The following is a 22,342-nucleotide window of genomic DNA, read 5'->3' on the forward strand; positions in this document are numbered from 1 at the left end:
CCCAGTTCTGCCTTTTTTGTTGCCAGATTTTTGATAAGTATGTAACTAAAATAGCTAGCTATTGTATATACTTTGTGCATACAAACATACAAAAGCTAGTAATATATCTATTTATATTCTTGTGTCAGTTCAGACTGTTAGGAAACAGACTGAAATAGCTAGCCATTGTAAATATATTTCATTGTATTTACAAATAAATATACAATAGCTAGTAATATTTAGGTATGGTTTTTATGTGTCAGTTCTATCTGTCTTTGTTTTCAGACTAGGTAAGGTAGCAAACTAAAATAGCTAGCTATTGTGTAATTGTAAATACTATACATTGCATATACCATTACACGATAGCTAGTAATAACTATTATTTCCATTAGTGTCAGTTTTGTCTGTCTTTCTTTGTTGCCAGAATGTGTTAGATAATGAACTAAAATAGCTAGATATTGTATTTTCTTTTCATGGAATAGAAAAATATACAACAGTTAAGATCTATTGTTTCTGCTGTCACTTTTTATTTATTTATTTAAATTTCAAAATTTCTGTGTTCACTGGGACGGTCGGTGGTCACCACTTTAGTAACTTTTGTAGCTTCTTTAGTAAGTTTAGTACTATGTGCTGATTATTCAGGGTTGCTTTTAATGAGGCACTTTAGTGCAGAATGATATTTATTATTTAGTGTTCGCTAGTAATAACCATTTCTATGTGTCAGTTCTGTCTGTCTTTCTTTGTTGCCAGAATGTGTTAGATAATGAACTAAAATAGCTAGATATTGTATTTACTTTTCATGAAATATATAACAGTTAAGATCTATTGTTTTTGCTTCTGCTGTCACTTTATTTATTTAATTTTCAAAAGTTCTGTGTTCACTGGGACGGTCGGTGGTCACCACTTTAGTAACTTTTGTAGCTTCTTTAGTAAGTTTAGTACTATGTGCTGATTATTCAGGGTTGCTTTTAATGAGGCACTTTAGTGTAGTATGATATGTATTGTTTAATGTTACAAACAACTGAATATCGCGAGTCGCGGGAAGTGTCTGACGTATGTGCGCTTTCCACTACGTAATGGTTACAATACGTACGTCAGCATAAACGAACCCCTACAAGTAAAATCAATGAGATATTTACAAAACATTTCACAAAACTGATGTATTTTTGTATTGACCACTCACAATTTCGTTTGAGGCTTTTGGTGAAATATGTGAAATATTTGGTGAATAAATATTATTTAGCTTCAGTTTCTGCCGGAACCAAAACTCACGAGGTCATATCAAAAGTCACCAATTTACCAACAGGTTACCATAATAAAGTGACTTTTACATAAATAAAAATAGAACTACTTCATGAGTTAGTCCGGCGACTCATATGAATACAAACACATGTAATGAAAAAACTGAATAATCAAGTATAAACCACAATCTAACTAGAATGATAACTAATAACCAGTAATGAATAATAATAGGGAAATCAAATATGTATATATGTATGAATGAAAGACAGAATCACAACACAAAAAGAAAATTCATTAAGTTGTCATTCACAAAAAAAGTTATCCAACACGCTAGGGCTGGGTGAGCGTGAGTAGTCGGTGCTGCTTGCCCCGCCGCCGCTCTCAGGGCTGCCGCTGCTGACGATGGACGAAGTGGTCTTCTCTCGGGCTCGGGGGGAAGGACATCCGAGGCGTTTTGCCTCCTGTCCGCGTATCATTAAGATGACACGGTCATTGGATGAGCCCCCTGTTGAGGGTTTTATTGGTTGTCACATATTTTCTTATATAATGACTGTCGGGTCCGAGTCAACGGATCTCTCTTTTTCGTCCAGAAGATCTCTGGGAAATGCCAGCTTATCCGGTGGTGTTTAGTGCCGCGGTGCTATGTCCCTGATGTGAGGTTGTAGTGCCGTGTCCGTCCGTGCAGAGTCTCTTAGCTATGCCCCTTATGGTTGAGTCGAGATCCTCGGTTGCAGGTCCCTGGCGATGGTCCGGTTTCTGACGTACCGGGGGGCCTCCACAATCCTTCTTAGCACCAGGTTTTGTTGGGCTCGTAGAGTCTTCCTGTTTGATCCACGCGCGAAGGCGTACCAAGCTGGTGTATCGTATATATTTTGTACACCCCCAGCTACGGTTGGAAGGCGTGAGGTTAGCACTGGGCGGAGGAGTAGAGCGTAGGCTCTGGCTTGTCCAGAGATCTTCCTTATATGGTTTCTCATTAAGAGAGATCTTTCTAGGGTCACTCCCAGGTAATTGACCGTGGGAGCCCATGCGATTTCTGTGTCTTCCATTTTGAGGGGCGGTGGCGGGATGGTTTGCCCAAAACTTTCGCTTGCGTCTTCCCCACATTCACAGATAGATTTTTGAAGCCAGTCTGTTAGGTCGTCGAGTTGTTGCTGCATCTTCACGTTCAACTATCGTCAGTAAACCGACTTTACAGACAACCGTTTTTATTAACAGAATACCACAAACATAAGCGCATGCTTGCGATTCGGCACTTTTCTGTAACACTTCATCATGAATATCATTGAGTGACTACACTTAAGAAGATGCAAATGCTTCTTGATGTGATAAATTACAGGCTGCCTATTTTTTAATAATATTTTAAAATTATCGATAGTTACATCGTTGTTGTTTATTTCACAATTCCCAGTCCTTATGTGAGCCAAACCCATAGTATTCTTCTCTCGGCCCGTAAGGGTCCGGCGGGAGATGTGACCAAAGTTTGTTTACCTTTCTGCACGTGGCCTTTCTGCTCATAGCGTTAAGACGGTACAAACATTGGATTACTCCCGGGTGGGAGTGTTTTTTTTTTTTTTTAGCAACACTTAAGAAATCAAAAATTATTAAGTCTTTATGTGCATTAGTAGATAATCTAAATATATAAAACTCAAAGGTGACGACTGACATAGTGATCCTACACGAACAGCCCAAACCACTAGACGGATAAGGCTGAAATTTGGCATATAGGTAGATGTTATGACGTAGGCATCCGCTAAGAAAGGATTTTGATCAATTTTCCCCCCAAGGGGATAAAATAGGAGATGAAACTTGGTCAATTTTGCGGCGATTTAGCTGTAATTTGGAAAGAAAATAGATTTTGCTTTGGATTAACACATAGGCTACTTTCATCCCGGAAAAATCCATGAATCCGCGGGATTTGTAAAAAATTTAATTCAACGCGGATGAAGTCGCGGGCGCCCGCTAGTTATTATTAAAGGTGGGCACATTGTTCCACACAGAACAAACCTTTTACTGGCGTAATTTAGTGATTCTTTGTAATCTTTATATTCCTTAAACTGATTGAACATATGCATTAGGGTGTCCCTTATATGGGCAAAAAAATTTTATTTTTAGATATTAAAACGCATACCCCCTATTTCTTTTTAGACTACCTAGACTAACTTAAATACAAAATTTAAGCTTCCTACGTCAACGGTAACCCGTGCCGACAGAGCCCGGAAGATTTGAAAAATTGCGGTTTTTGACCCTTTCCGTTATATAACTAAATAAATTGAAATACTCAATTTTGTATAAAATATTTACTAAAAGATAAAATTACAGATCAGGGAGGATAGTTTCTTTAGGATAAGTCTCTTTTTACAGTCCGGGTACAGAGTTCTATGCTCCTAAACACAACGAAGAAAAAATTGCTTTTGCTCTTCCTTTGCAGTATCAAACCACGAAAATTTTGCATAAGTTTTATAGCTCTTTATAGCCGTATCATTAACAGCCCTTAAAGAAAGCACTTTCCTTTTTGCTACTGTATAGGTAACACCCCATCCCCTATGTCATCCCATATAGAAATAGGTGTCTGGAGGAACGCCCTATCAATTTTTAATCGAATAAATAAATTTGTGCTCTTGACAGACACAAAATCACTTAATGATTTTCCTGCAACAATAAATAAGACAGTATTAACAATTTATAAATTTCTCCAAATGAAATTAAAATTGGCAGGCGTTTCTTTAGAACTTCTTACATCAAGTCCAGGTAAAAATTTCCCATCCCAGTGAACGGTCACCATTTCAAGCATATTATTCTGAAAATCGGATTTAATAGATACCGCTCTATCCTTTCGACCCTGTGTGCGAATACGTTAAATAGACGACATGTTTGTCGGGTAATCATCACAGCCAAGATCTAGTGCTTCTACCACAGCCTGAAGTTTATAGACAGAATCCCTTATGCTTAATTGATCTATCTAAAGCTGCAACTATCTTGGGCGTGATGAAGTCTTTCCTTCCTCTTTTTGTAGTATTTTCTGAACTTACCCTCACTCAACATCCACCTCTCAAACAGAGGTGGATGCCAAGTGGTCCTCAAAACTTTCATTAGAGCTGGTAAGTTGTTTTTGATGTCCCTCCGTTTGAATAACATGTTGCGTTCTAACTGATGACGATAAACCTCCATAATACATTTGCTCACATCTTTTTTTCTCTTCATTTAATTTGTATTGTCTTGCCCTTTCTTTTTTTTTCGGCCAACTCTTTGTCTACACCCGCTAAACACCCTGGATGCTCAGGTTCTCATTGTTTTTGTGAAAATATTTTGTCTTCTTCAATTTTAATTCGTTCTAAAGCATCAGCGTGCGCTATGTCAAATAATCAAAGCAAACCAAGCATGGTGAAGATCAACAAGTTTTTTTACCTAGTTAGGTATAGCTCTGGTAGGGATTCTAGCTTTTTTTCAATATACAATATACTCCCGAATGACGAGATTAGCGCTTTCACTAACAGACAATTTCACTTCGCGAATGTTAAACAAAAGTACTGCTAGAACTTGACAATTTGACGGTAACTTGGCGCCTGTTATTTGATAATTCGCGTTACGAACTAAATAAATACATTTTTTGTTACTTCTTAAATCCACTGCCATCTTAAAAATGTAAAACAATATGTGTTAATCGTGAGAATAATTGTCAACAAATGACAAATACCGGGAGTATGCGCCAGTACTATGTATGAAAATGTTTCGATGCAAGTCGGCACGGGTTATCGTTCTTCAATTAAGGTAAAAAATTATTTTCGAGTGTTTTAGAGGCAAATGAACAAAACTAGGACCTATGCGTTACAAATTTAAAACTTTGAATAATAAGGGACACCCTAATATGCATGTTTGTTCGTTCTTCAGTACTAAAAAGAGATCTACATTTGTAGCATTTGTTTTTATAGTTTTATATCAAAAATACACAAACATAAGCGCATGCTTGCGATTCGGCACTTTCCTCTAACACTTGAATATCATTGAGTGACCACACTTAAGATGATGCAAAAGCATCTTCAATGTGGAAACTTATAAGCTGCCTATTTTGTAATAATATTTTAAAATTATCGATAATTACAACTCGAGAATCCCTCACACAAGCCCCCCCTTGTAAACTCTGTCGCCTGCCGTAAAAATGTACAGGCTCTTTGGGTTGGCCTGAGGCCTAGGAAGTGTTCTACCAGTAGCTTATGCTAGGAAGAAATTGGAGTTTGGCGCCTTCACTTGATTAGACCCGCTTGTGGGAAGCCCGTCGAAGGCGGAAGTAACAAGCTTTCTCATCTGGTGGTCTTCTGTGGTAGGGGGGCTAAGCCCCGGATGGCCGTGGTTTGCTGAGTCAGTCCTGATGATGGCCTTCTCAGCCTTGGCCTTTGCAGCGTTGCGGACGAACCTCAGAGCTCTGGTCAGTCGACGGAGAGCTACATACCACCTCCTGCGCAGGTGCTTCATGCTGAGACTGGTAAGGTATAATAACAACATTGTTCTCAATATTACAATTGCCAGTCCTTATATGAGCCAAACTACTTTGCATTGTGGTTTTAAGCCTGCGAAAAATTGACCAGTAGTGGGGTTGCAGTTTGAGCCACAGTTTTACTTTATATTATAAATCCTGCTAGCCACCTGCAGGTTTATTCACTATGCTTGACGTATGGTAGTTGACTTATACAAATTTGAGATTCTTTGTAATAATTTCATCCTGGTCCTTACTGGTGGATATCTCACAGTATATATATTTGATACATTTTCCCGAATGTATTTTTTGACGTTATCTGGTGATGCTAGTCCAATGGTGCAGTCGAAAAGTTTCTCCATTTCTTTAATAACAAATGCAGTGTTGTTTGGTCCTCCGCACGATAACGGAGGTTTCCGTCCTCGTGCAGTAGAGGCCGTTTGGGTTCTGGCGTCTTGGTTAATCAGAGTCTATGTAGAGACATGGGGTCACCGCTGGCCTTTTCTATGTTTTTCTCCCAGTCTTGGGTTGCTCTGTCTTACAGGGTGTTTTGAATTTCTTCTGAGAGCTGGTTCAGTTCGGTCTTCATTCTAGGACAGCGAGTGATTTGCCATTTACTCCTCAGTTTCCGTTTTTGTTCAAGCAGTTGTTTGTCTCGGGCTGGGAGAGATGGCTTCAAGCCGTCGTTCGTGATGACAGTGGTGGCTTCTTTTAAAGCCTCTCGTATGGATGATGTGGTGTCCATAACGTGAGACTATTTCCTCCGGTGTAGAGGCGCTTCTGGAGGGGAAGGTCTCTTGTATTTTGTTCTCAAATTTCTGCCAGTCCACTCTCCGTCTGGGCCGGGGTTTTGGGATTTGGGAAGAACAAACCTTTTACTGGTGTAATTTAGTGATTCTTTGTAATCTTTATATTCCTTGAATTGATTGAACATATGCATGTTTGTTCGTTCTTAAGTACTAAAAAGAGATCTACATTTCTAGCATTTGTTTTTATAGTTTTTTATCAGGAATCCACAAACATAAGTGCATGCTTTTACAGGCTGCCTATTTTTTTAATAATGTTTTAAAATTATTGATAGTTACATCATTGTTGTTAATCTCACAATTGCCAGTCCTTATGTCAAAACCCGCAGTATTCTTCTCTCGGGCCCGTAAGGGTCCGGGGGGAGACGTGGCCTTTCTGCTCATAGCGTTAAGCCGCTACGCTACATTCATTGGATTACTTCCGGATGGGAGTGTTTTTATTTTTCCTTTATTTATTATATTTAACTTTTCACTGGCGTAATTTAGTGCTTCTTTGTTATCTTTATATTCTTTGAACTGATTGAACATATGCAAATTTGTTCGTTCTTCAGTACTAAAAAGAGATCTACATTTGTAGCATTTGTTTTTATAGTTTTATATCAAAAATACACAAACATAAGCGCATGCTTGCGATTCGGCACTTTCCTCTAACACTTGAATATCATTGAGTGATCACACTTAAGATGATGCAAAAGCATCTTCAATGTGGAAACTTATAAGCTGCCTATTTTGTAATAATATTTTAAAATTATCGATAATTACAACTCGAGAATCCCTCACAAAGCAAAGGTGTGGGGGAACAGGTTCGGGGGTAGGCCTTCTTCCTGTAAACTCTGTCGCCTGTCCTAAAAACATACAGGTTCTTTGGGTAGGCCTTGGCTAGGAAGAAATTGGAGTTTGGCGCCTTCACTTGATTAGACCCGCTTGTGGGAAGCCCGCCGAAGGCGGAAGTAACAAGCTTTCTCATCTGGTGGTCTTCTGTGGTAGGGGGGCTAAGCCCCGGATGGCCGTGGTTTGCTGAGTCAGTCCTGATGATGGCCTTCTCAGCCTTGGCCTTTGCAGCGTTGCGGACGAACCTCAGAGCTCTGGTCAGTCGACGGAGAGCTACATACCACCTCCTGCGCAGGTGCTTCATGCTGAGACTGGTAAGGTATAATAACAACATTATTCTCAATATTACAATTGCCAGTCCTTATATGAGCCAAACTACTTTGCATTGTGGTTTTAAGCCTGCGAAAAATTGACCAGTAGTGGGGTTGCAGTTTGAGCCACAGTTTCCACGAATGCACCCAAATAAATTTTCCAAAGGGCGCTGTTGGAATCGCTGAGTTGCAAGACTTTTTATTGATTATTTTTAGCCAAAAACGGCTCAAACTCTCCCATAACATTATTATTCCATTTAAAGTCCACTGCCATCTTACGAAATAAACGAAGGTGGCATGCACTTTCTTAGCGAAAGTCTGGCCGCTTAGAGATTGCGTTTCTGGCAGGTCGTGATCAACTGGGCGATGTAAGTTCTTTAGAAGAGGTGTTACCCCTCGTATCGGAAACTGGTACACCAAGAAGAGAAGTCTATCGTAAAAAACATAACTAGCCTCGTCAGCTTCGGAGAACTCTGACATCCATATTAGATGATTCATGAGTGAGTCCTCACTCTTGGTCATGGTTTGATGCGGGATATGTTTTCTGTTGCTACCTGATAGAGCCTCATCTCTGGGCTTTCTTCTTCTTCGTCGTTACACTCTTGTCATGGTCGTCATTTATCCTTTGGAGCTAATGGTCGATCGTAAGTAAGGCTTAGGTCCACGACGAATAATTCTATTAATAAAATATCTTGTGCTACACACAGATCTAACAGAACAGCCTGTATAAATATTCTATTACATTATATTATAAATCCTGCTAGCCACCTGCAGGTTTATTCACTATGCTTGACGTATGGTAGTTGACTTATACAAATTTGAGATTCTTTGTAATAATTTCATCCTGGTCCTTACTGGTGGATATCTCACAGTATATATATTTGATACATTTTCCCAAATGTATTTTTTGACGTTATCTGGTGACGTGACGTGACGTTATCTAATGGTGCAGTCGAAAAGTTTCTCCATTTCTTTAATAACAAATGCAGTGTTGTTTGGTCCTCCGCACGATAATGGAGGTTTCCGTCTTCGTGCAGTAGAGGCTGTTTGGGTTCTGGCGTCTTGGTTAATCAGAGTCCTATGTAGAGACATGGGGTCACCGCTGGCCTTTTCTATGTTTTTCTTCCAGTCTTGGGTTGCTCTGTCTTGCAGGGTGTTTTGAATTTCTTCTGAGAGCTGGTTCAGTTCGGTCTTCATTCTGGGACAGCGAGTGATTTGCCATTTACTCCTCAGTTTCCGTTTTTGTTCAAGCAGTTGTTTGTCTCGGGCTAGGAGAGATGGCTTCAAGCCGTCGTTCGTGATGATAGTGGTGGCTTCTTTTAAAGCCTCTCGTATGGATGATGTGGTGTCCATAACGTGAGACTATTTCCTCCGGTGTAGAGGCGCTTCTGGAGGGGAAGGTCTCTTGTATTTTGTTCTCAAATTTCTGCAAGTCCACTCTCTGTCTGGGCCGGGGTTTTGGGATTTGGGAAGAACAAACCTTTTACTGGCGTAATTTAGTGATTCTTTGTAATCTTTATATTCCTTAAACTGATTGAACATATTGCAAGCCTTTATTTTGGGCCGGTTTTTGTGAAACGATTTGGATGAAATTCCTAGTGCGTCACCAGCCAAACATACAGCTTGTAGACCAGAATCTCAAATATTGCCACCGAGATTCTGGCTTTCGGATCTATACCCGTAGGAGGATGCGGGGTTAAGTAAACAAAAAAAACACTTTTACAGTAAATCACCGGTATTTGGCTTCAACCTTTTTTTACAATATAAAAGTAATGCTAAACCCTTGAGGAACCCTAAAAGGACTAAAATATTAATGGGTTAAATTACATAAAAAAAAACAGGATTTCTAAATGTTAAGTTATTTTGCACATACTTTGTAAATAAACAGTGATAATCTCAAATATTTGTTTTATTATACCAATCCTTGGGGATTTGATGGTGTCGATATAGCGTTTGGATTTTTGTTGACCAAACCACTGCCACGGCTAGGTATTTAAAGTGGGTCCGTCGAACAACGCACTAGAAGTTATGAATTCACATCGCTACCAGCCAAATCCACAAGGATGATTCCATTTAAGTTCGCTTAGCAATTACACACGTTTATACTAAAGGCACAACAAACCCGTTGCATTTTAAACACTCACGAAAAAGGTCTAGTTATCTCAACACAAACAATCATCATATTTAAATCTTATTGTAATCTGAACGGTTTATCCGAATCACCACCAACAATTAATGTAACGCAACATTTCAAAAAAATATATATAAAAATAGAAGTTTTAGAATGACTCCATTAAATAAAAAAAAGAATAGGTACGACCTGACGTTTATGATGGACGTTGACACCACGCGGTCGCTGACCTTGCCGTTGCATTCATCCGTCCGCCATTTTGTCTGGCGGCCAGCGAACCTCCAAGATTTACGCCGCTAACAGCATGCTACTCGACGCGTGCAAATGATTAAATGTGATAGTAAACTCAGGTTCCAAAAAAAATGTTCCAAGAATGACCAAAGGTTTCAGAACCGGCGTTTCAAATGTTTACAACCAATTTACGTTTCTACATAATAACGTGGTTGTACCAAGAAGAAGTGTGATTACATTAGGTCACGTATATAGGTTAGGTTAAATTCAGAATATATTACATTCCCATCCTCAAAAGGATATCCCGCCCTAGTTCCCAGTAGGTAGCCATCTTAACATCTCACGGGAAATTTTTATGGTTAACCGGAACTGCAAGAATTTGTCTCTTTAGCACAACAAAATTCGATAATCACGAATGCTAACCAAATATAAATTCGAGTCTTACCAAGTATCTTACATCACTGACTCTAAGCAAATTTAATGTTTTGAAAGTCAACTACATGTCTCCAAATTTCAGCCAGCAAAAAGAAGAAACTCGAACGTGCCCGAGTATATAACGAGAAGATAACGGGACCTTCTTCATAAAAAAAAACCTCACCAATAGCAAAGCTATAAAGTTACCGATTCATCTTTCTTCCAGAATACAACCAACAAACTGCACAGATAATATGTGACATTTGTTTTTAAAATCGGTTTCGGATTCCATACCTTTCGTTACTTGTGGAATACCTCTAACCATATATTAAGTCTATATACAGATTATAAAGCTCCAACTACTTGTCCATATTTATTTGTCTGAGCACTTTAATATAAGCGCCATCTAGCAGCGGACCTCGTAATCTCTACGAAATTCATCGATGTCGCTGCCTTTCGAAACAAACCTAGAGGTTCCAAATTTGACCACCAAAATTAAAATCCACGACGTTACAATATGCATATTTGTTCGTTCTTAACCGATTCCTTGCCACCTACATTTTTCAAATCTATTCGCCCGGGCCCCATATAAAATGTATTGACGCGTGAGTCGCGTCATTGGCCCTCCTGAATGGTGACGCACCTAGTGCGTCATTGGAACCCGGTAATGTTTTTGATACTATTTTAAGTAGTTTCAAGTATAATAATACAAAGTGAGACCTGTTACCGTGTGTTTTGTTTTATTAATTAGTTTAGTGTGCTTTAAAGTGACTATCTACGTGTCTAATAGGAAATGGAAGGTAAGTTACAGATTTTCAGCATGAGTTGTAAACATTTGGCTCGAAAATCAAAGAATCTTCGTATTTTATATCAAATTGGTGACATAAAAATACAAGGTGATTATTTTTATACATTTCCGGCTTAGAGTGGTAGGTTTGATTCCCGGCTCTAGTAGGTAAGAGACATTTCAAAATTCTTTGAATGCAATTTAATTTATTAGAAAATCAATGTCAGATCTTCGTTTGTCTTACAGTTTTAGACTTTTCCATATTGACCGTTCTAAATGGGCCTCCCGGTATGTTTTTTTTTCAGAAATTAGAAAACGAAAATATATTCCGGAAACGGAACAAGAGACACAGTGCGAGGATGACCAGTTATTTGAGGAGAACTCTCAATCCTGGGAATTTGATAGTGGAACAAATTATGTAAGGGATACTAGGAAGAATACAACGAAGGATAGTGCAACGTGCACAGAAAAGCAGACGGAAGATGTAAAGGCTGTGACAGTCGTGGATATGCACGGCTGCAAATATTTTGGGCAATTTGTGTCCAATGAATTACTTCGATTTAACATTACTCAAAGATATGTTATTATGCAAAATATTATAGAAATATTAAAAAAATAATTTAATTAATACATTACGAGTATGTATGTAAGATAAGGTTATAAGCAGGGGTAAATGAAAGAAATATTTAAGTTTTTGAAGATTTATTACAAATTAAAACATATTACAATATCGTACCCACGTATGTCTATTGTTCATTTTGGTAATTAAACACTGCTTATTTGAGTGATTATTTTAATTAGGTAATTAAGGATTTGGTTTCATAGGAACAACATAATTACTTACTTTAATTGTTTTACATGTTAGAACTGATTAATCATAGTGATCATTAATTGTACCTGATTATTAAGAAATTCGTATATCATATATAAGCAATTATTCTACCTCCATGGCGCAGTGGTTAGAGCGTTAAATTCTCAAATCAATAATGATTAGTATTTGTGAAATGCTCTAAAACATTCCAGGCATAATCCAGGAAAACCTGGACAGTCAGGACAGCCAAACAACACATCGACTCTTTTTTTGTGGACATTAAAGCAGAGCCTGCACCGTTTTCTCATTGTTTTGCCATTTCTTTTGGGTAAATGTGCTGGCAAATGAATTCTACCCGAAACTGACGGTCGAATATTCTCTGATTTATTGGGTAACAGGTATTCAATTATTCGTAATCTAAAATCATATAAAGTTGTCTTCCTTTCTCTGTTTAAATTATAAAGGAAAAAAGAATTTAATAATTGCATCTGCATGATGTGGATAATTACTTTTTTATACCACCTTAACGTTTTATGTTCTGCACAATAATAATTTAACATTTGGTCATGCTTGTCCACTGATCTCATAAATTTATTGTAATTTACCTGCACTTTAGGTTTAAACGAAACGTTTCCGTATTTATTTTTTGAAAGTATGTATTCACTATTGTGTTCAGAACTCACGAAACAGACCTCCCTCTTATCTAGCCATTTTGTCACTGTTACATTTTTATTGTTATGCATAATACATGCTTCATTTTTTTGTAATTTTGTATTAATTAAATCTTTGGGATTCCCTTTTTTATTTTGCCTTAAAGTGCCGGTTAAATATGTGTTATTATTTAATAATTCGTTGGCCATATCAACGCTTGCATAATAATTGTTTACATATATAGAATGACCTACATTTAAATAGTTTTGAGTTAGTAAACGTAATACTTTTTTGACGTGACCACGACCACCCACTACATTATCTTGAGCCCCAGCATACAAATGTATTTTCATGCAGATACCGTTATTTTCGGCTAACATATATAATTTTATGCCATATTTGTGAACTTTATTTTTCATATATTGACGAAATCTTAATCGACCTGTCCATAATATCAGAGATTCATCCACAGTCAACTCTTTACTTGGATAATATATTTCTTCTAATGTTTTATTAAATATGTCAATTAATGAGCATACCTTTTTAATGCTTTCATTGCCTGGAATATTTTGAACATTCAACGCTCTTAAAATCATGAAGAATCTATTTCTTGACATGTAGTTTTTTAATGTAAAATCAAATAAATAATGTTTTTTCCAGTAATCAGTGAGCCGATTTAATTTTATTAATCCCATTAGGAAAATAATGCCAATAAAGGTCTGGAATTCTGGCAAAGATATTGGTTTCCACCTTTTGAATCGTGTATGCCCTGTACTCGTGGATTTCAGGATTTTACCATTTGCGTTTGTACACGTTATTATAAGATCATAAAAATGATTGTTGAATAACAAATTAAAAAAATCAATTGGTTCAGTTCCGGTCATATTTTTTTTAAGACCAGGGTTGCCAGTAAACGGAATTATATTTTCAAGAGCTGGATTACCCATGGTCCAGGTTCCTTCTTGAAGTACTTCCGCGTCTCGCAGTACTGGTTGCTCATTTTCGGTAGTAACTACCTCTTCCTCAGCCAAATCTATCCAATCATCTTCCAAAGTTTCTCCCAGCAGTATGCCATATAAGTCCTGGTCCGTAAATAGATTCTCCTCGTCTGGAAGTATATCTCTTGGAGACTCCATTGTCCTCAAAATATTTTCTATTTCTTGTTCTGCTCTAGAAGTCGACGGTTGATCCATTGTTCTAAAAAAATCAAATGCGAGGTGTAAGTTACATAGTTTCAACTTTACGTCCCTAATTTTTTTTATTTCATTTTTTTTGTATTAACGTGCAGACTGAGTCATTACGTTTAAGAACAATGCCGCGCAACTCGTTATCGATAAAGGGATGCCGCTCGGGCGCAAATAAATACAACAATAGCATTGTTTTTACCTTGCGTTGTACGTTTCCCTGTTTTAGTTTACTAGTCATTATACCTACTATATTTTGTTGAGCTTTTATGTTCTGGTAAGTTTGTTGTTTGTAAAAAAAACTTAACAAATAACGTTAGTTTTGTTTGATAATTTATCACAATTTAAACTTTGTTCTTCAAAAATTAAATAAAGGATTATTTATTAACAATACTGTTTAAAATAAAACTATATAATACCCACCGCTACTGCTGTCTAGTTATTAAAAAATAAGAAATTAATATCAAAAAACTTACCACAGATGAACGGCAAGTAGATTGATTCAAATTCGATAGATTTCCCAGTAACACAAACGTAAAATCGGAGTCCAGTATCACAAGCCACAATGTCACTAATGCAAAATCACGGGAGTCCAGGTACACGCAAGCGAATGTCGTCGGTAGGGTCAAAAGTAATGAGAGCACGTCTGATGTCTGACAAGGGCACAACAGAAGTGATCTCGTCATCAACCCATATTCGGCTCACTGCTGAGCTCGAGTCTCCTCTCAGAATGAGAGGGGTTAGGCCAATAGTCCACCACGCTGGCCCAATGCGGATTGGCAGACTTCACACACGCAGAGAATTAAGATAATTCTCTGGTATGCAGGTTTCCTCACGATGTTTTCCTTCACCGATTGAGACACGTGATATTTAATTTCTTAAAATGCACACAACTGAAAAGTTGGAGGTGCATGCCCCGGACCGGATTCGAACCCACACCCTCCGGAATCGGAGGCAGAGGTCATATCCACTGGGCTATCACGGCTTTCAAGTATTCACGGATCACGGAAGTGATCTCAGAAAGGATAAATCGCCATGCGCAGGAACACTTTCGCAGGTCTACTTTACTTATACTTTACCGCGTCTAGTCACACGCTTCCCAATGTTGTAGGCACAATAAATTTGTGAAGTGAAGATAAAGAAATAAAGTCACCCTATTTGTTTAAATATTGTAATAAATTATACTACAACTGTTAGAGACAAAAATATTTCATTCCTATCAAATTCTTTTTTGAATTTTTTTTGTGTTGTGTAATGCCATGAAAGTAGAGAGTAAGATGGAGACAGTCAACATATCTGCACCTCGTTCTCAATTTTTAAGCGAGAGTAACCGTTAGATATATATTTTATTAGCCATTTTTTACATTTTAGTGTGTGAATAATTATGGATGAATAAAAAAATATACCATGTGGTTGACCACAGATATAAGAGGTAACTAGATTTATAAAGTGTCAATTCTTTGTATTGAAACCAGCGTACCCAGGGGCGTGGCCTAAATGGCTGTTTAATATTTAGTGAAAAATGAAATATGTCACCCTTACTTTAGAGTTGAATATTATTTATTCCTTTTGTCACAGAACAAAACAAGACTGCTAGTACATGCGCGGACACGTTTGCGATGTTCCGCACACCCGGGTGTACGCGGGCCACGCCCCCTTGATACTTCTATTGCTAAAAGCGTTAGCTTTTAGCGTTGTCTGTTCTGTGTGGTTGACGACCCCTGACAATTTAACTTTCCAAAATAATCTAGTGGCCACTGATATTATTGTCTCTAATGTGTTATTTTTTATGTAAAATAAAAGGATTTTTGGTTTAAATTGAATAAAAAATATATTTAGTACAATTTTCTAATGACGCGCTTGTCGCGTCATTGGCCTCCCTAAAGGTTTTTTCATGACGCGCTAGGTGCGTCATGGGCCATGAATCGGTTAAGTACTAAAAAGAGATCTACATTTCTAGCATTTGTTTTTATAGTTTTTTATCAGGAATCCACAAACATAAGTGCATGCTTTTACAGGCTGCCTATTTTTTTAATAATGTTTTAAAATTATTGATAGTTACATCATTGTTGTTAATCTCACAATTGCCAGTCCTTATGTCAAAACCCGCAGTATTCTTCTCTCGGGCCCGTAAGGGTCCGGGGGGAGACGTGACCAAAGTTTAACTTTCTGCACGTGGCCTTTCTGCTCAAAGCGTTAAGCCGCTACGCTACATTCATTGGATTACTTCCGGATGGGAGTGTTTTTATTTTTCCTTTATTTATTATATTTAACTTTAAACTGGCGTAATTTAGTGCTTCTTTGTTATCTTTATATTCTTTGAACTGATTGAACATATGCATATTTGTTCGTTCTTCAGTACTAAAAAGAGATCTACATTTGTAGCATTTGTTTTTATAGTTTTATATCAAAAATACACAAACATAAGCGCATGCTTGCGATTCGGCACTTTGCTCTAACACTTGAATATCATTGAGTGACCACACTTAAGTTGATGCAAAAGCATCTTCAATGTGGAAACTTATAAGCTGCCTATTTTGTAATAATATTTTAAAATTATCGATAATTACAACTCGAGAATCCCTCACACAAAAATGCCTGCCGTAAAAATGTACAGGCTCTTTGGGTTGGCCTGAGGCCTAGGAAGTGTTCTACCAGTAGCTTATGCTAGGAAGAAATTGGAGTTTGGCGCCTTCACTTAATTAGACCCGCTTGTGGGAAGCCCGCCGAAGGCGGAAGTAACAAGCTTTCTCATCTGGTGATCTTCTGTGGTAGGGGGGCTAAGCCCCGGATGGCCGTGGTTTGCTGAGTCAGTCCTGATGATGGCCTTCTCAGCCTTGGCCTTTGCTGCGTTGCGGACGAACCTCAGAGCTCTGGTCAGTCGACGGAGAGCTACATACCACCTCCTGCGCAGGTGTTTCTTCGTGCTGAGACTGGTAATGTATAATAACAACATTGTTCTCAATATTACAATTGCCAGTCCTTATATGAGCCAAACTACTTAGCATTGTGGTTTTTAAGCCTGCAAAAAATTACCAGTAGTGGGGTTGCAGTTTGAGCCACAGTTTCCACGAATGCACCCAAATAAATTTTCCAAAGGGCCCTGTTGGAATCGCCGAGTTGCAAGACTTTTTATTGATTAATTTTTAGCCAAAAACGGCCCAAACTCTCCCATAACATTATTATTCCATTTAAAGTCCACTGCCATCTTACGAAATAAACGAAGGTGGCGTGTACTTTTTTAGCGAAAGTCTGGCCGCTTAGAGATTGCGTTTCTGGCAGGTCGTGATCAACTGGGCGATGTAAGTTCTTTAGAAGAGGTGTTACCCCTCGTATCGGAAACTGGTACACCAAGAAGAGAAGTCTATCGTAGAAAACATAACTGGCCTCGTCAGTTTTGGAGAACTCTGACATCCATAATAGATGATTCATGAGCGAGTCCTCACTCTTGGTCATGGTTTGATGCGGGACATGTTTTCTGTTGCTACCTGATAGAGCCTCATCTCTGGGCTTTCTTCTTCTTCGTCGTTACACTCATGTTATGGTCGTCATTTATCCTTTGGAGCTAATGGTCGATCATAAGTAAGGCTAAGGTCCAGGACGATTAATTCTATTAATAAAATATCTAGTGATACACACAGATCTAACAGAACAGCCTGTATAAATATTTTAGTACATTATATTATAAATCCTGCTAGCCACCTGCAGGTTTATTCACTATCCTTGACGTATGGACTTGACTTATACAAAATTGAGATTCTTTGTAATAATTTCATCCTGGTCCTTACTAGTGGATATCTCAGTAAATAAATGACATTTTGTTAATTGATTTGATGTTTATTTTAATAGGTTGATAGTAAATATCTAAATAGCGAATAGGCCAGCTGGAAAGTAAAGCGTTAGAAATTCACTTATCTTAATGTAGCTGTTGTGCTTTTTTAATTTTATATGCTACATCACATTCACATATAACAAAATCGGAATTAATTATTTAACATGATCTTCTATTAAAGAGTTTCCTTATTAAACTATACAGGAAGAAAATTTTTTTAGTGCGGATATTTTTATATTTTGTACATAAACAAAATTTAATGATCACGTATTTTTTCTTTTTTTCTTTAACTCAAAAATAACAAAATTATCGTTAGCTAAAGTTATTTACTTTTGAACAGAATTTTAGGGTCACCCTATTGTGCGTTTATTTTATTTTCGTTTGATACCTAAAGGACGTCACCAGATCACTTTTAAGCTGAATATATCTTGTTTAGTAATAATATGTACACTATTTTGTTATTTTAGAGACATAAATTAAAAAAAAAATTACATAAAATGTATCGAACTGTTTGTAGATTTATATTCTATTAATGATACAGAACCACGAAAAAAAATATCCGCACTAAAGACCGAATCACCCTGTATAAATATTCTGTTTAATATTTATTATGAGCTACACATTAAAACCATGTCATATTGCAGCGTGTACTTAGTTGTAATATAGAATTCTGGCAAATGTCTAGTCTGTATGGGTCAGGGGCAACAAATTCGTCATATACATTTTTTGTTTCATTTACTCTATTCTCTCAATTTAATTCAAATCACCATTCTCTCAATGAGATATACAAAGAGGATTGGTTATATCTGGATTTACTTCTTTCAAATAGAAACTGTAACATTCACAATTAAATTTAGTGTAAACTCTTGCAGCTTAGTACTACTTAAACTAAATAAAAGAAACAATTAATATTCAATAAGAAAGATAAAAAACCATCACGAATATCTTCGATATTTCGTTTTTCTAATTAAACCCTTCTCATGGCACAACCACGATGTAGATTCGATGATCGCGGGGTCAGGTACCTCAGTTCTCTAACTCCCTAAGCGATCCTACCGACTGCGCCAAAAATATATGGTCGCACCAAGAATCTCAAAGAAAACCCAAATTTGACTTATGATTTAATTTATTAATAGAGACTACAGCTAAGTTACAGGTAGGTGGCTGTTTACTCCAAAGTTGGAAGTAAAAGTGTTGAAATAATTATTACAATGTTTTAATTCTTGCGAAAGAGTAGGTGACGTTCATATAAGGGAATGCGACCGAACAATGGCTGTCTCACGTACTCGCTGCAGGGTTGCCTCGCGTAACAGAGTCAACATCTCCTGAGGATGCTCGATAGGATCTCAAACACCTTCGAGATTGCTGGTAGAGTTATAGGGCGATAACTCTCCGGCTTCGCTGGGTTTTTTCCTGGTTTATATATCCCAGCTTCCAGGCGCTTGGAAAGTGGCCCGTTCTCAAGATACTATTGCAGAGTCGGGTCAGAGCGACTATGGCTTTTCGGGGTAGGTGACGGAAAGCGGCGTTTGTCACCTCGTCCGGAGCTCGTCCGCTCCGGGAGCCTTATTTGTTTTCAATTTTTTGATTATGGCTCTTGTTTGGCCTGGGGTGAAGAAGGCCGCCTCTTTTTCTTCCTTTGTGTCGCTGGTTTGTGACCTTTCAAGATACAGTTGCACCTTCTCTGTATTCTCCGGGTCTTAATGGCTTAAAGTATTCTGCAATTCCTTCAGCAATCGTTGTTCTAATGCAGCCCCCATCCACCACAGCATTGCAAAAACAACAATGGACGCCAAGATCCCGATGATAATTCCAATCAGCCATTGAAATTCTATGTGTTGGGATTGAATCACGTCTTGTAATCTTGATGTAATTTCGCCCAGGTCTGTGTTGGCGTTGTTCTGGACCATGAAAATTTGGTCGGTGCTGCGGCTGGTTGTGGAACCCATTGCTGACTGTCTGCAGGTATAAGAATGAATGAATTAATGAATGAAAGAATGCTTGGGAAGTGCGTTTTCTGTTGAACAATCTAATTTATATATCCATGAATCGTACAAGGAGAAGGTGAGATGCGCCCTGACCGTGTAATCTTTGGTTGATTGTTCCATATTACCTTCATCTTATCACAGGAACTTGGGTTTATATGTTTGTTGGTTAAATCTGTGGTCCTCGCACGTCCTCCTGCACCATCAGTAGCATAAGCCTGTTCAGTGAAAGCCCATTGAGCACGCTGATTTCCAATGATCAAGTCCTTCTTCTGAAAATTATTACAGAAGCATTTTAACAAATAAATATGATATATCTTGTTGTTATTAATCATATAATAAAAAATATTTTCAGCGTCTTCATTACTATTACGAAGGCATTCTCTGCGTGTATTAGATATTAATGAATTTATTGCAGTATTATAATGGGTGATTTTATAAGCGTAGTTTTTTTCAAAATCGAATAAAACACTCAATTTGCATCATATATTTAAAATTTTTATTGAAATTTTTAACTTGGCCTTTGCCATTTACATTTTAAAGATAACTTCATCTAAATGTTGTCTGCGGCTCCGATTCGGAAGGTCCAATTTTGCGTCACTGTTTCGAGCATTTCGGCCTGTATCTCACGAATTACGCGTGTTATGTTATCTTGTAAGGCTTCAATCGTGTTTGGTTTGTCCACATACACGAAAGACTTTACATAACCCCACAAGAGATAATCCAAAGGGGTCAAATGATCTTGGCGGCCTATTCACAGGGCCGTCGGGTGTTGTGTACACGCAAATCTGAAACGGCTGGATCGCGTGGCGTGTGTTATATTTACAGGTAATTGTGTCTTCGGTTGCTTTACGTACGCTTTGTCTGCCACCAACTAATTCCCGACGATGGTCACGTATTTCCTAGACTTGATATAGGTCGAGCTGCACAGCATGTCTTTTAAGTCGCATAGCAAACATTAAACAAGTCTTCACAAATTGATAAATTATTCTTCAATTAAACTATCTACTTTTTAAAAAAGTGCCTTTTGGTGCTTTGTTTACTAAATCCTTAATAATCCTATATCCTATATGACACTTTTTAAAAGTATCCCAGTTTTCCTCAATAGTTAGTAGAGCGGCTTTAATATCCTTTTGTTATCCGGGTTAAGACCCGAGCACTTGGAGCACTTTATATTGCTTTGTATCTTTCGAAGTAACGTAGTCAAAATTACTACGCCTCGCATGACGTCGCCTAACTTTTCTTGTGGGAATACCTCTAACAACAATGTACTAGACTTCGCGCCATAAAAGAAGTCTCGCGGCTAAAACCTGAACTAAAATTGACAACGCCTTACACAAATGACAATATGACCGTCATTACCAAATGACAATTGAGTGTCATTAAGACGTTAGCGTCGCGTCTTCAGGACTTGTTTCGTGGTGCTGAGTTTACATCAACAATCCGAGAAACAGCAGTCAGCTGAAGGAGTGTATCAGTGAAGTGGCAGCAACTTCACCAACATTTACTGAAGCGAGTTTTCACTATTATCGTCGCTCGCGATTAAAGGAGTGCCGTTATAGAGACGAGCCTCATTTCCTCCCATGCATTATTTCTCGCATTATTATCCCTGTATTAAGCTATATTCATGTTTAATATATCAGGATATTGTTTAACAACCTCAATTAACTTTTCGTCTGACGTTAATGACTAAGATTTGCAAAAATAAACTAAAAGAAACAAACAAAATTCAAGGCTGCAAGTCACGTCACATCACAGATCATAGAGAAATAGTCGCTTGCCAAAAATTCTCTGTAATCTGATATCGCGTGCTTGTAAAGAACTGGGCCGATTTTAAAAATTCTTTCATTAGTGGAAAGCTACAATATTTCCGAGTAACGGAGACACATTTTATCCCGTATTCATACGGAAACGGGTTCCTGTATGCAAAAAGTCAAATAAATGGAGGGTGCAAAATTAAAAAATCATTTATTTCAAGTAAATAAGCAGTTCTGAAATGTCAAGGTATGTCATGATCCACCATTTTACTAACTTATCTAAAACTAAGTCAACAATTATTGTATAGTGCAGTTCAATACTCCAGGTACTATAATATTTATTAATTTAAATGAATTATTTTTTACTTAAACTAATCAGTTGTTAAAAATTATTCACAAAAAATCTTAGGTCTAAAAATTAATTAAGTACATAAATATAAAATGTACGACTGAGAATAATATTTATTAAGTTCAATTGAATAGTACAAGTTAAATTATATTACAGTCAAACATTATAAAGTTATTTTAAAAGTAGGTTAATACACATTTTCAGTTTGTCATTATCAGCTAATAAGAAAATATTACAATAGTAGGCTGTAGTTAAAAAAGGTCCATAAATTATAACAAAAAAGTATTAAGAAAAATAAAAAAATATATAAAAATAAAAACACTTGAGATTTTAAGACTTGAAAACACAAAATGGTATGATAATCTTTTACAACTTGAGCCTCAATCGCGTAGCGTGCTTCGTCACGAGGTATCGGGTGTTAGATGTGTGTTTCTGGTCATATCAAATATCACGATTTGATTTAGCCCAACACGCGTCGGGTCACGTCGGGTGGCGTCGGGTGTCGGTAGTGTGTTTCCCGCTTAATAGATACAGGTAATTGTGTCTTCGGTTGCTTTACGTACGCTT

At 37.5% G+C, this 22,342-nt stretch overlaps 1 long non-coding RNA gene across 1 annotated transcript; it reads left to right on the top strand.

Annotated features, from left to right (window-relative positions):
* Nucleotides 1-10,321: 10,321 nt before the first annotated feature.
* LOC128199511 (uncharacterized) lies at nucleotides 10,322-21,659 on the top strand. The gene is made up of 2 exons (XR_008252133.1): nucleotides 10,322-11,219; nucleotides 11,512-21,659. It is a non-coding gene; the product is annotated as an uncharacterized LOC128199511 (long non-coding RNA).
* The last annotated feature ends 683 nt before the right edge of the window (nucleotides 21,660-22,342 follow it).

Source organism: Bicyclus anynana, chromosome 26 (assembly GCF_947172395.1).
Source record: "Bicyclus anynana chromosome 26, ilBicAnyn1.1, whole genome shotgun sequence".
NCBI lineage: Eukaryota > Metazoa > Arthropoda > Insecta > Lepidoptera > Nymphalidae > Bicyclus > Bicyclus anynana.